Here is a 13,317-nt window from a genome sequence, read left to right as displayed (position 1 = left end):
AGATGAAAAATCCAAGAACAACCGACTCTAAAGACTATCACAACTGTAGTATGTCAATAACCATACATGCAATAGGCATAGATATCATGCATAGAGTAGGTCTCAAGGGTAAACGAAGAGAACTCCAGATGCATAACCCATTGATCCAAGCTCAATACATGACCCAAGAACATATAAATACCATTGACAACACCTTGAGAGATATAAGTGCCAGGTCTAATTCAAGAGATCAAATCAATCCATTATAGGGTAATTGCATCCAACACATATCAAGAGAGTATGTACATGGCACAATGAGTCCCATCATCTCACTATAAGACACTTAAGCTCAGCTACAAATATAAAGTGCTCTATGTAGCATCTAAGTGTCAAGTAGCGTCTCCCACTAGGACAAGAGGCGAAATCCAAATGAGAAATATAAGCTCAATACAAAAAAGCAAAAAAATGTGACCCAATTGAAGAAATAGGAGAAAAAATGCCAAAAGTGCAAGGACAACCTTAAAAATTTAGGGTAAGTGCAAAAGAGGAAAGGCACATTTAGAATGCAAAGGTGCACCCTAAACTTTGGTAAGAGAGCGCCAGGCTCCCTCTTGTGCAATTTGTAAATGTAGATAGGCATGGGTGAAGGCACAATGTAAATATAAAGGGAATAGTAAAAGAGGACCTAGGCTAAAATGGCGGATCATGTAGAAAAGGGATGGGTGTCCAAAGGAGATTAGGACTTGTATAAAAGGCAAAAAGTGAATGAAGAAGCTAATTCTTATGTGTGACCAAAACTAGCTCTCCTCTTCTTCTTCTTCTCCTTCTTGTTCTTGCTTGCTTGTGCTTATGTGTGAGAGAGGGAGTGTGAGGGGGTGAGGGAGCAAGTGTGCATGAGGGTGAGGGATAGTGGTGGAGAAGCTCTCCATTGACGTGCACTAGAAAAGTTGAAAGCTTGATTTTGCATAGTGCACTTTGAAGAGCACCCCACTAGCATTTGAGTGCCTATAGCATTGAGGATTGTTTTAAATAATAAGGAATTGACACAAGATAAGGCAAGATAAATGAACCCACTAGTAGAATGAGACCCCCAGTCATTGAGGAGTGGCCAAGGACACCAAACACCGAATATTGAGAGATATCATTGAGCCACTTGGGGAGCAACAATGACATGCACAATTAGGGATATAGCTCTTCTTTACTTGATCAATCTAGTCGACACCCTAGTTGCTCAAGAAACTGGTAACATGTCAAGAGCCAGCACCAACCTTGAAAATGACGATCTAGACCTGGGAGAATTCCCAATCAACATCCAACAAATGATAACCTAGTATGAACTTCAAACCAAAATGGAACATCATGGTAGACTGACTGAGGACATCATAGCCAATATTGAGGAAGAGTGGAAGTTGACAAGGAAAGATTTGCAGGGCATAGTTGCTTACAACCAAGAGTACTGAGCTCAAAAGCTGAGGCAAGACATAGAAGTGTGTGAATTCCAATGTGTCTTAGTGCTTGCCAACCAAAATAGGATAGGACCAAATGCTAAGAGGGAGAGAGCACTAGAGGCTACTTTGCTACACGAGCTTCTCATGAAGCGACTCTTAGACAATACGACTTTAGAGCAGAGCAGAGCACGCCAGGTAACTTCATTGTTAGTAGAACTAGGAATCACCTCGAATTCTAAGAGCCGGATCAAGATACTTATGGTTTCTAAGCAACTCGACAAGTATCAGCCCGACGATGACATGTATAGATTTGTGGAGTATTTTGAGTAATCATGAGCTGAATGGCCTCACGGACCTTAACATACACAAGCTTTTGGACTTTGCCTAGGAGACAAAAGACAGATGTGGTATACTATCTAGACAATGCCAAACACAATAACTTCAATAACATTAAGAGTCTCTTCATCAAGAGATTCTCTGAGGTAGGATATTCTAAAAACCTCATCGTTAGGCTGATGAATGTTAGTAAAAAAAAAACAAGGAGGATATTGGATACTATGTCCCCATGTGTAGAGTCTCTTTGAGAGAATCCTAGCAACAGAGTGACCTAGCGAATGAGCAGTCTCCACCATATTCATAAGTAGAATCTAAAGCAAAGAGCAATACAAGGCCTTAGTGAGAAACTCAAACCTACAAAGGGACGTGTTAGCTAAGGTCTTCGAAGAAGCCATATGAGTGGATGACCTTCAAGAAGAGAAGATCAAGATCCAAAAAACAATACATCATTGCCTCCTGAACCTCAGAAAGGGCTATGACTATTAGTAAAAGATCTAGCTAGAGTACCCAAGATAAGAGAAAGAGTGAGCAACTCAAACCTACAAAGGGACGTGCTAGCTAAGGTCTTCGAATCCATATGAGTGGATGACCTTCAAGAAGAGAAGATCAAGACCCAAAAACCAATACATCATTGCCTCCTGAACCTCAGAAAGGGCTATGATTGTTAGTAAAAGATCTAGCTAGAGTACCCAAGATAAGAGAAAGAGTGTCAACCAAAGCTAGGAATTGGTGGATATAAAGCTAGAGTTAGCTAGGCTTCAAGTGATGATGAAAGGGCCCACACGACCTCATGTGCAATGCATGAATTTTGGAGGAGGAAACCACCTTCTACCTAGTGCATGGATCCTAGATCCAAACCTTGTGCCAATTGTAAAAGATTTGGCTATGATGCAATGCATTGCTGATTACTGAGGTGATTGCCATACACTCGACCTTACTACCTAGGGAATAGATTGCCACACTCCCATCACCCAATGATTCAAAGACAGCTATCCCTAAGGATGGATATCAACCCCACAAAGATACCTAGACTACTTGGATCCACTATGACCCATCCATCAGATGAAGAGGGTAATCCCATCTTGATGGATTTTAGACTAGTGCAAGTGATGGCATTGGGTAGGGGAAGAGGTAGAGGTTTAGGAGGGCAGATGCAAGAACCCATTGCATGCTAGACTTGTGTTTACCTAGGGCACATCTTATCTCAATGCCCCAAAAGGGAGAAAGCCAATGGAGATAGGGTTGAGTTGAGATGCCTTGAGTGTGGGATCACACACTTGTACACCAAGTGCCCTAGGTAGAAACCTTCCACTAGTTTGGCTATCGTGCTATCCGTATCATTGGGGTTGTTCAGAGTTGAGACAATTAGTGGCAAAGCCACACCATTTTTATTGAATGTGATGACCCATGCACATGCAAAGCAAGTTGATATTTCATTACTTGGACCTAGCAACCTTGATGCAGCTTCAATAGGGAAGAAAAGCCATATAAGAAGGAGAAAGAGGGTTGAGATAAAGATTACACTTAAGATAGATAGTGCCACCACATTTTTAAAGGGGAAGCAAGTCATGGATTTAGAAGTAGGGACGTGTGCTTCTAAGACAACAAAAAAGGGAAATGCCAAGATTGGAGAATATCTCAATGTGAGACACCAATTAGAAGTGGTTAATAAGGTTAAGGAGTGGGTGAGAGAAGCCCAAGCACACCAAAAGGATGCAGAACCTATTATCAAAGATGAGATCAATGAACTCTCTAGCATGAGCACACCAGTCTTGACTACTCGGTTAATATCAAGAGATGCATCTCCACCCCACATAACAGTGCATAGACATAGCCTAGATACCACAGGTAGACAGAATGCATAGACAAAGCCTAGATGTGCCATAGGTAGTCATGAAGGGAGTGGACTAGGACATCCTGCTAGGTCAACCTTGAATGCAAAATGCACAAGTGATAAAAGATTGGGGCAACGGTCTTATATTCTTAGGCAATAGATCAGAAGCTATAAGAGTTGAGATCAATACCTAGAAGACCACATTGATCAACCTAGATGCCATCTCCGCTATCTTGAAAGGAGACTCATAGGTTAGGAATTCTTACAGGTCACTAACAAAGTATATTCCTTGCCTCAAGGGACGAGCGGGATTGAATGTATGTGCTAGCCACCATTAGCTTGTCATTTTCAAATGACAAAGAGAATTATAAGTAGGCTACAAGGACATCTAGTGCATCCCATAAAGCCAAAATATCTCAGTTTTTAAAGGGTAAGACCTTGCCATCAGTATCACTTTACATGATGGCCACGAGCTCTAGTAGACAACCAACACCTATTGTTCCTTTCCACATTCCATCTAACAAAATCGAGCTGCTCTAGAGGATCCTTGAATACTTGACAAGAGAGCTAGTAGGTAACCTAGTTGCCAATCTTAAACCCCTCAAGGATCTCACATTAGAAAAAAATGAACTCACAAATGGGCCTTTAATATAGTTTAATTTGTGTACCTTTTGGATTGTCCAATAGGAAGGCTAGATGTTGATATCCATGGAGGGTGAATCTTCTCTCTCCAAATCTTTGGTTTTTAATTTAAAAAAGGGGTAGTGGGGGATTTAAAAAAAGGGAGAATGAATAGTACACAAAATTTAAGTTTCTCTCATCTCGTATTTCCCCCCCTTTTTTTGGAGAGTTTTCAATTTCAGTTTTTTTCCCTCTCACGAAATCAGTTTGACCTAAAAGTCGAGCAGCATACCACTTTTGCTCTCTTTTCTATACTAGTGAATTTTTGTCTCCAATGAAGCTCCCTGGTGAGGGTAATTAGGTTTTTGAGTGTTCTGCTTACCTCTGCACTTTCTTCTCCATGCAGCTCTAGATTTTGGGCAAAACACATGTGCCCATGTCTCTTTGCATTTTCTCTTGTTTGTTATTTTTTCAATAGGGTTTGATGTCGTTTCTTACTGTTATTGTTATTTTATTGCAAAGGTTGTTTTGGATAGGAGGCAGAGGTGCTCATCTCTCTCTCTCTCTCCTTTCTTTTTTCCCTCTCTCTATGTATTGTTTCTCTTTTATGTTGTGTTTTCAATAGAATTTGATATTGATCCTAATTGTTGTTTTCTTGCAGAGTTTATTTGGAGCAAGAGACAAAGGTGTTAATCTCTCTCTCTATTTGGTTTTTTCTTTGGTAGTATCTTTTTAATACAACACGATGTTAGTTCTAACCTTTGTTGTTTTATTGCAGAGATAATTTTGGGTGACATTGCATAAGTACTTGTCTCTCTCTCCCTCTCTCTTTCTCTCTCTATGTTTTCTCTTTTCTACTGTTTTTTTAGTATACCTTTGTTGAGATGGCAAGCTCAACATGTGTGGACATTGATGATGGACCGCTTGGCTAGATGAGTCCGCATGTCTACACTTAGCACATTGGTGGTCATTATGATACTCACATGGCCACTGACTTATCACTTATTATATTTAGTTTGTTACACCTACCTATAGCTGGCAAATATATAGTGCCAGTCGATTAGTGTAGTCAGTTATGCACTGTTTGACTTAGAATGCCACTTTCCTTTATGTTGTATCTTATCTATACTTTGTGTACATTGTATAGTGTGTGGAAGAAGAAGAAAAATCAGTAAAAAAACGTTTTGGCCTTCATCTCTCTTCTTGTGTTCTTGAGTGAGCTTCCTCTTGTGTATACAGTGTGTGTTTGGTGTAGTAGCTCAAGCAAGTCTCCCCACCACGCGATTCTTGACATGGTATCAGAGCCGCACCACTGAGAAAGGCTGATTTTGAAGGCTGAAGTGAAGGAGAAGAAACAAGGTTCAAGTAAGCAAGCAACATGTAAGAAGCTCTCCTATTCTTCCACTCTCTCTCTTGGATAGTGCTTGTGGAGGCACCGGAAGCAGGGTCGAGCAAATATCTCAGATTGCTGTGAGATTTGGTGTATGAAAAGATTTGGTGTGTGAGTTTTTTTGGGCATTTGAGGCCATTTCAGGCCCTGTTTTAGAGCCACAAGGTTGCAGATATCAGTTTCATGGTACACTGCGATTTCGGCTATATTGACCGAAAGTGAATACGCATGTTACAAATTGCGAATCTATAATTTTTGAGGTGTTTACAGGAAGCAAACATAAGGTTTATCTATAAAAAGGTTGCAGATTACATGTACTATTGAGCAATCAGTGAAAAAGGTTGCTTGATGAATTGCTACACGTGTTGTGAAAGATTGCAGAAGACTAGCTTGTTGTGTTCTATCCTTGTTTGTGATAATGGAAGAGACCAGTGGAAATCCCATTATTGAGAATCTCGATAAGAACAACTACCCTTCATGGAAGTTTCATGTGACGAACTTTCTCATTGGAAAGGGCTTTTATTATGAGTTTATTTTAGGTGAAGAAAATGAGTCAGAGCTAGACTGCAGATGAGTTGAAAGCATGGAAAGAGTGGAATGCAAAAGACAAAAAGATGATGTACTGGCTATCTATAGTCATTGATAATACTATGCTAGGACATATCAGGAATGTAGAAACTTCACATGCAGCTTGGACAATTTTTTAGAGCATGTTTTTAGTAAATACAAAGGCACAAAAGATTCAACTCAAGCAAGAGTTGAATGCCTTGAAGAAAGGGAAAATGTCTATCAATGAGTATGTGTTGAAGGTGAGGAGAATTGCAGATGCTTTAGCAGTGATTGATGCAATGCCAGATGATGATGATTTGGTTTTATCCACTCTGAGTGGCCTTAACAATGAGAAGGCATGGAAATCATTTGTTACTTCAGTATATGTACGAAAGCCATTTCTAGATTTTGATGAGCTGATCTCTCTCATGATTATTGAAGAGATCAATATGCACGGTGATTTATCTGAAAGAAATGGTGAACAGGTCCAAGCATTTTACTCGAGTTTAGGAAGGGGATGTGGTAGATCCTCTTCAAGAGGCCGTGGTATGGGATGTGCTAGCAATAACCAGCAAAACATGTTCAATCAACAGTTTGGTGAAATGCAGGTTTCTGAAGGTAGAGGAAGCTTTAGAGGCAGGGGGAGCTCTAGAGGAAGTGGTGGATGGCAGAACAGAGGCTCTGAAAATTCTTCTATTGTTTGCCATTATTGTGGAAAAACATGACATATTGCAACCAATTGTTATGCTAAGAAGGATGATATTTGCAGTGGTAAATTGCAGCAAGGAAACTATGCATCGTCTTCACGACAGAATGAAGACAAAAATGAGCATTTGTTTGTTATGCAGCATATGATGAATGTAGTTACAGGAAAGGGGACACTTGATGATGTATGGTATGTCGATTCAGGCCCATCTAATCATATGACTAGTCATGTTGAATGATTTGGAGAGATGCAGGACTTACAAAACCCAGGTTATGTGCAGATGGGTGATGATTCATACCACCCAATTTCACACATTGGAAAGGCTCCCTTGTCCTTGTATGATGGCCAGACAAAGAGTCTGACAGATGTATTACATGTGCCATCAATTACAAAGAATCTAGTGTCTGTTGGCCAAATGGTAGAGCAGGGGTTGCAGGTTCGATTCAATGCAAAAGGTTATTTTGTAAAAGACTTTAATGATAAGTGCAGGTTGGTCGCAAAAGGAAGTAGAGTTGGTCGAATATTCACTTTAGATACTGGAATTCCTGCAATGGATTCTGCTATGTATGCTAAAGGAAAAGGAGTAGTTGCAGATATTGAAATATGGCATAAACTTATTGGACATGAAAATGTGCAAAGACTAAAATTAATGCAGTCCAGAGGATTGGTTACAGGGTTGCCTTCTTTTAGAGTTGAAGAATTGCATAAAGTCTGTGAAGCATGCCAATTTGGTAAAGCAAACAAGACAATCCTTCTTGCATGATAGAGAAGTGAGTAGAAAAATACTTGATATAGTGCATACAGATGTTTGGGGCCTACACACAATGTATTTCTTGGTGGCAGCAAATACTTTGTCACATTTATTGATGACTGTTCAAGGAAGTTATGGGTATACTTCATGAAGAAAAAGAGTGATGTGTTTGAGAACTTCAAATATTTTAAGGCAGCTATTGAAACAGAAATAAGCTTAAAAGTGAAGTGCTTGAGATCAGATGGAGGGGGAGAGTACCTCTCTAATGAGTTTACTGGCTTCTTGAGGACTCATGGAATAAAGAGGCAATTTACATCCAGGTATACCCCACAGCAAAATGGTATTGCAGAAAGAAAAAACATGCATATTGCAGAAGTTACACAGGCATTAATGGCTGAAGAGAACATGCCCAAACATTTTTGGTCTGAGATTGTCCATACTACTGTCTACATTATGAATAGAACTCCCATAGTTGCAGTTCATGGGATGACTCCTGAAGAATGCTTTATTGGCAAGAAGCCTGATGTATCACACTTGAAGCTATTTTTCTGTGTTGCATATGTTCATGTGTCAGATGAGCTACGGAAGAAGCTTGATCCAAAGGCAAAAAAATGTGTTTTTATTGGATACTCTTTAGAGCAGAAAGGGTATCACTGTTATAACCCTGTCAATCACAGGTGAGTTCAGAGTGAGCAGGGATGTTATCTTTGATGAGATGGGAAGTTGGTATACACCTGTTGGTGATGTTTTGGATGATGATAATGTTCAGGACAGCTATGTGTAGAAAGATAAACAAGAATCATGGAGTCTTAGTGGACCAAAAACATCATCTGGTACTACACCTACAGTGAGCCCTTGGTCTAGGAGACTAAGGAGTAGCCCCACATCTTCATGTGGATCTATAAGTGTTGCAGGGAATGACAAAGGAAAGAAGAAACTGCTGGATGGTAATGATGCATCTACCAGTCATTTTGGATTGGATGGAGATTCTAGTGGTTTAGAGATTTTGGATGATGAGCTTGGTATTCCTTCAGTCAGGACACCAGGTGTACAGAGAGCTCATAATAATGTAAACGCTCCATTGAGTGATCCAGTGGTACGTAGATCTAGCAGGGTCTGATACCCTGTTAAAATATTTGGCTTTGAAGGTTAGGCAGCTCACCATTATGCTTATATGGTGAAACTAGTTGAGGATGTTGAGCCCATTTGTTTTGAGGATGCTGTTTGTCATGCTCATTGGGATGCAGCAATGGATGAGGAGATGGCTGCATTAGAAGCCAATAAGACTTGGAATTTGGTACCCTTACCTGAGGGTAAGAAAGCTATTGGTTGTAAGTGGGCTTACAAAGTCAAGCATAATGCAGATGGTTCAATTAGTAGGTATAAGGCTAGGTTGGCTGCAAAAGGCTATGCTCAAATATATGGCATAGATTATGAAGAGACATTTAGTCTAGTTGCTAGGATGGCAACTGTTAGGTGTGTGATTGCCTTGGCAGCAGCCAAAGGTTGGAGTTTGCAGCAAATGGATGTTAAGAATGCCTTCTTGCATGGTGAATTGCAAGAAGAAGTGTATATGGAGCACCCAATAGGTTATGACGATTTAGAGGATCCCACATATGTGTGTAGGTTAAAGAAGGCACTCTATGGGCTCAAGCAAGCACCTAGAGCATGGTCTGACAAGATTGGAGAATATATTTTCAATATTGGATTTTATAATTCTGATGTTGATCACTCACTTTATGTGATAAAGGGAGATGCAGGTTTGGTCATTATAGTTATCTATGTGGATGACTTGATTATTATAGGTGACAATGACAACGGGATTACTGAAGTTAAGGACTTCTTGAAGAAGAAGTATGAGATGAAAGATTTGGGTGAGCTGAGATACTTTCTTGGTATTTAGGTGATCAGATGTGATGATGGTATACTTTCTTGGTAGTGTTGACATTGGGGATGAGATAGAAGACCCTACTATGTTCAGGAGGATAGTAGGGAGTTTGATTTACATGACTATCACAAGGCTAGGCTTGAGCTATGTTGTTGGCCTTGTCAGTCACTTTATGCAGATGCCTAGAAATCCTCATTTAGATGCAGCTAGACGTATATTGAGGTATGTGAAGTCCACTTTATATTATGGACTTTTTTATGAGGCAGGCAAGGACTTTTAGATATGATCAATGCCCCACTCTCATTAGGTGCTACCAATGATCCATGGTGCTCAAAGTTGTAAGGCCCCCATTATGAGGAGAAGCCAAATGTGAGCCCGGACATTGGTTGAGTCCTGACTTGTATATCAGATGAGGTCTATGTGATTGGATGGCAAAAAGGTGACCGTTGTGGGTCTAATCTTTGGGTTAGACGGAGTGGTTAAGCTGGTAGCAACTCGAGGTGCATTGCATCGAGTTGCGGAGTAAGGGAGTTAAAAGGGGCTCCTATTGTGGGGTCCGGGGCCCGATGGTAAAGGGAATATTCCCTGGCCGACTAGTGGAGGCTCATTTGGTAGGTCGGGCCGACCTAACGACCTTCGTGGGCTGTAAAAGCTAAACCCCTTCGCAGCCATCTCTCACTCATCTTTCACCCAGTCAGAGTTGTTGTTCCAGCTAGCCTTAAGCTTTTCACCTATCTTCTGTCTAGATCGCCATCTAAGCTTCACACAATGGAAGTGCACGGGTGGACAGAGCCATCTTTGTATCAGTTGTTTGGAGTTAAAGAATTTACTGATTCTCCTCTTATCTGTTGTATACTCTCTATCTCTTTCTCAGATTCTGTTTGCTGTGCCGTGTAATATTTTACAAGGACATACAGGTCTTTGGATACACATATGCAGATTGAGCTGGTAGCATGTTAGATAGAAGATCTACAAGTGGATTCATGTTTTTCCTTGGTAGTGTAGCAGTTACATGGAGTAGTAAAAAGTAACCTATAGTTTCTTTATCGAGTACAGAGACTGAGTATAGAGGTGCTGCTATGGCATCATGTGAGGTGGTATGGCTGCAAAAGTTATTAGGTGATTTGGATGTGTAGTGAGATAGTCCAGTTTTCATTCATTGTGACAACATGAGTAGCATAGAGCTAGCTAGGAATCCAGTGTTCCATGCTAGGACAAAACACATTGAGGTGCACTACCACTTTGTGAGAGAGAAGGTACTTACAGGAGAGATTGACTTAGTATATGTCAGCACATAGGATCAAGTAGCTAACATTTTCACAAAGGCATCGGGTGCAGAGAAGCTTTGAAAGTTCCGAAGCTTACTTGGAGTTGCAGAGATAGAATTGAGCTTGAGGGGGAGTGTTGAGATGGCAAGCTCAACACGTGTGGACATTGATGATGGGCCGCCTAGCTAGATGAGTCCGCACATCTACACTTAGCATGTTGGTGGTCATTATGATACTCACATGGCCACTAACTTATCACTTATTATATTTAGTTTGTTTCACCTACCTACAGTTGGTAAAGATATAGTGCCAGTCAATTAGTGTAGTCGGTTATGCACTGTTTGACTTAGAAGGCCACTTTCCTTTATGTTGTATCTTATCTATACTTTGTGTACATTGTATAGTGTCTAGAAGAAGAAGAAAAATCAGCAAGAAAACATTTTGGTCTCCATCTCTCTTCTTGTGTTCTTGAGTGAGCTTCCTCTTGTGTATACAATGTGTGTTTGGCATAGCAGCTCAAGAAAGTCCTCCCACCACGCGATTCTTGATAATCTTTATGTAAATACTAACTCTTGCTATTGTCTTTTACAGAGATCAATTTGGGCAAGATTAGATAGGTGCTCATTTTTTTCTCTCTCCCGCGTACTCACACACACTCTCTTTCTTCCTCTTTGCATTTTCCCTTTTCTACTATCTTTACAATAGGGTTTGATGCTAGTTCTAACTTAAGGATCAATTATTGTTGCAACACTTAACACAAGGTAGAGCAGAGATTTTGTAGCTCAATTTACAAGTAAATCTACCATATTTTGTGGTGCCAAAATTTATTCATTTAATTAGTGACTTTTATGTTTGATGGGATTGATGTTTTCTTTTGTCCATCATTTGGAATGGGTTTTGATTAGCAATGATTCAATATTATCTTTAACAGATCAACTTATAGGTAAATTGGCCCTATTTTGTGTTGCTTCTATCCATGCAGTTATCTAGATATTTTTATTAAAAGAGATTCATGCAAGTATTTTTATTAAAAGGGATTCATGCTGGTATTTTTTTGTACAAGCACATAATTCTCGATCAACTATTTTGATGTGGTGAGTGATTCCTTTGTGTTGGATGATATGGATCAGTTGGAAGTTGGTTCAAAAATCCTCTACTTTATTGGTAATATGTATTCATTTGGATCTCCATACCAATTGGCAATGATCCATGAAACTCTTGTATCATATCATCCATATAACTCACAATATGTTGAGTCACAGAATATCTCAGGTGTCAATCCAATGTGCCTATTAAGATTTGCATGCCATGTGGTTGCTATCCTTGTAACAACTACTCTATAATACCAACGTTTCATACAATGTGTTGAGTCAAATTAGACTCCTATTCGTTATAATAAAATCTATTTTGGCAAAATTCTCTGAGCATTCTTGTGCTATTCTTTTCATTATATTTAATGTAAATGGTATGATTAAAGTGATGCCTTGAAATTGAATCTATACTTTTGTTGATGTGCATATCCACATGCATTTTGATATCGATGTTTATGTCTCTTTACACAAGTGTAAACATCTCTTAATGCCATGTTGATTTGTATGGCATATTGGTGATTACTAGACAGATTAAAAATTCTTATTAAAGGGTTAATACATAATTCTTTACATCTAATGCCCAGATTATAATGCTTGAGAGAAAAACAAGCATTCTCTCGATAGAAGTACGTAACAAAAAAGTTAAAGAAGGTAATTAGATCACTGATACGTATCATTGCTCGTCTTGGGTACATGCGCATCTAAGTATGAAGGGAGCTTTCAAGGTGAAAGCATCTGCAATTGCAGATGTATCAAAGCATTGAAAGGGTAAAATTTTAGCTCTTAGACAAAGGAATGTTGATTCTCACCTTGTAACAGAGGCATTTGTATAACATGTATTCATGAAAAAACAAATACATATTGCGCCCACTGTGCCCTTTCAACGAAACATTGCAAACAGTAAGTATTTGCAACTCATTGAGAATGAGAAATTTCATGATATCTATGTAACTATTTGTCTCATATTTATAGAAGCATACCCTTCGGATTGCTGTGACTGGTAAAATGTCAAGAGTTTCACATGTTTTTTTAAGTGTTACCACCTCGAAATTGGTAGATTTCTCTTTGAGGGGGTGCAACTAAGTAGCTCGTAGAGGACCTTGTTTTTTTCTCTGACTCCAAGTACATATTGCCCAAGGCGGGTTGAAAATATGGAACCCTTGAGTCTATGCACATATCAAATCTCAATAGCATAGAATGGCCATTGTGTAGCAACGACATTTTGCACATGTGTAGCACAAAAATCTCAACAGACATATTGAACTCTATGAAGCCAAGCATTGGCTCAAAGAATATACATCTAAGATGGTTTATACCAATTGCAATTTGTGCACATATGTTCAAGGAATGTAAGGGTTTAAGATGTACCAAAAGCACTACACCATAAAAAGTGCATCCGAGGATTATGTAACAAGGATTCTAGGCAAAACTTGGACATAAAAAATGGCTCACAATC

Source organism: Lygodium microphyllum, chromosome 2 (assembly GCF_053477565.2).
Source record: "Lygodium microphyllum isolate KBCC chromosome 2, Lygodium_microphyllum_v1.1.10, whole genome shotgun sequence".
NCBI lineage: Eukaryota > Viridiplantae > Streptophyta > Polypodiopsida > Schizaeales > Lygodiaceae > Lygodium > Lygodium microphyllum.
Note: the sequence above shows the minus strand (reverse complement) of the source record.